The 1,891-nt window shown below is 36.5% G+C and overlaps 1 pseudogene; it reads left to right on the top strand.

The window, feature by feature from the left end:
* The first annotated feature begins 1,153 nt into the window (after positions 1–1,153).
* LOC108978902 lies at positions 1,154–1,586 on the top strand (annotated as a pseudogene).
* The last annotated feature ends 305 nt before the right edge of the window (positions 1,587–1,891 follow it).

Here is a 1,891-nt window from a genome sequence, read left to right as displayed (position 1 = left end):
CTTGAGAAAAAATTTATTTGCTTTCGTTTTCAATGCCTGCTCACGTGAAAAAAATTTCGTAAAAAATGTGRAAATGTGCACTCTCTTAATGTCCCGTAAATATGTACGTATGTATGTTTATGGTGAGCACAAATTCCGGTAGTGCACTTGCTCTCAACGGATGAGTATATATATAATACATTAGTGGAGCAAAATAAAGAGAAAATACGGCATATATTACAGTATTACTAAAGGCAAAAATGCATCTCAAGCCGCCAATAAAATTTGTGCAGTTTATGGACCCGATACAGTTTCTATTTCCACCACACAACGATGGTTTCAACGTTTTCGTTCTGGTGTAAAGGTGGTCGAAGATACGCCACGCTACGGAAGGCCTGTCGTCGAAAATTGCGATAAAATCGCTGAATTGGTCGAAAGAGACCGGCATATTAGGAACCGTAGCATCGGTCAAGAACTGGGCATGAGTCATAAAATAAAATTTTATGAACAATTGAAAAAATAGATTTGTGTCCCTGTAATCCAATAAGAAAGGGATATGGTGCTTGAGAATTGACGACTAATAGTCAAAGGTCTCACTGGCATCGTTGGAAGATCTGGAAATCTTTTTGAAAATCATTTTGTAAAAATATCATAGGTTCCAAATTTCTAAAATGTTTTGACATACAGACATACCATTATAACAGAAGGGTTATCCCATTATTTTCGACCAAAAGTCAACTATAGGTCCCGGGGTCTAAATAATAATAATAATAAATCTAAATACAAATAAATAATAAATATTTCATCGCATGCTATAAGCCACATTGGCGGCTCTCCAAGACACATATACATATGTATATAGTTGTACGTTATTATACTTGCTTTATGTAATTAAAGTTTGTGCTTGTTAATGAATAATATCCGGCGAAAACTCGCCATATAACTAACAAGCCTTATGTACATGAAAGTAGTTCCCTGGATTTAATCCTTCCAAGTTGCAATAGAAATTAATTAAATATTCCGCTATGCTCGAACTTAGCACTTAGTTACTTGCTTTTATACYCTTACAACCTGTTACTACAGGGTATAATAGTTTTGTTCACTTAAAAGTTTCAAATGTATCAWCTAAAACTAATTTAGATAGATATGGTGTATATGTAATATGTTGCTTAATATGTTGAACATTTCGCCCTTCTCGTGTGGTTTGGCTATAACCCAAGTGTACGGCTCTGGTTCCATTTTCTCACTTGAGATCTTGGACATCAAGAACGAAGATCTGCGMGCGAAATTCCAAGCTGGTGTTGCCAATTTGGCCGCCGTATCGTTATCGATTGGTTACTCAACTATTGATTCGGCAAAACAGAGTGTTGCCAATGGTTTCAATAAACGTTGGCTACTGCTGCTGCCACCGAAGTGGACTTCAAGGAAGCTGCTACCATCAAGAAGTTCATCAAGGGCCCCAGTTTATTGCTGCTGCTGCTGCCTCTGCTCTAGCTGCTGGTGCTGGCGCTGTTGCCGAAAAGAAGGATGAAGCCAAAAAGGAGGAGTCGGAATCCGAGGAAGACGACGACATGAGTTTCGGTCAATTAAATTTCTGCATTGACTAAAGTTTATTTAATTAATAATGACTACAGACTTTTTAGGTCTCGTTATTTAAAATACATTCTGAAACGAAATTGGTCTCATTTGTGAAAAAATTCAGTTTGAAGCAATTGAATATATATGTTCAAAATTTAAGAAAGCTATCTAAAGGATTATAAGCCTCAGAGTTAGAATTTCAGCAAAAGGAACGGAAGTTGAAAAATGGTGGGAGACGTTACACCTATGGATGTGTTCCACTTTATTGTTGTTGTCCTCGAATGGTATAGAATTTCATATAAAAACAATTCAACTTTCTCAAGGAATCAAAGTA

The sequence above is a fragment of the Bactrocera latifrons genome, unplaced genomic scaffold, assembly GCF_001853355.1.
Source record: "Bactrocera latifrons isolate USDA-ARS-PBARC rearing strain unplaced genomic scaffold, ASM185335v1 scaffold_1293, whole genome shotgun sequence".
Lineage (NCBI taxonomy): Eukaryota > Metazoa > Arthropoda > Insecta > Diptera > Tephritidae > Bactrocera > Bactrocera latifrons.
The sequence above is the reverse complement of the archived record's forward strand: the minus strand, read 5'-3'. Positions and strand labels throughout refer to the sequence as shown.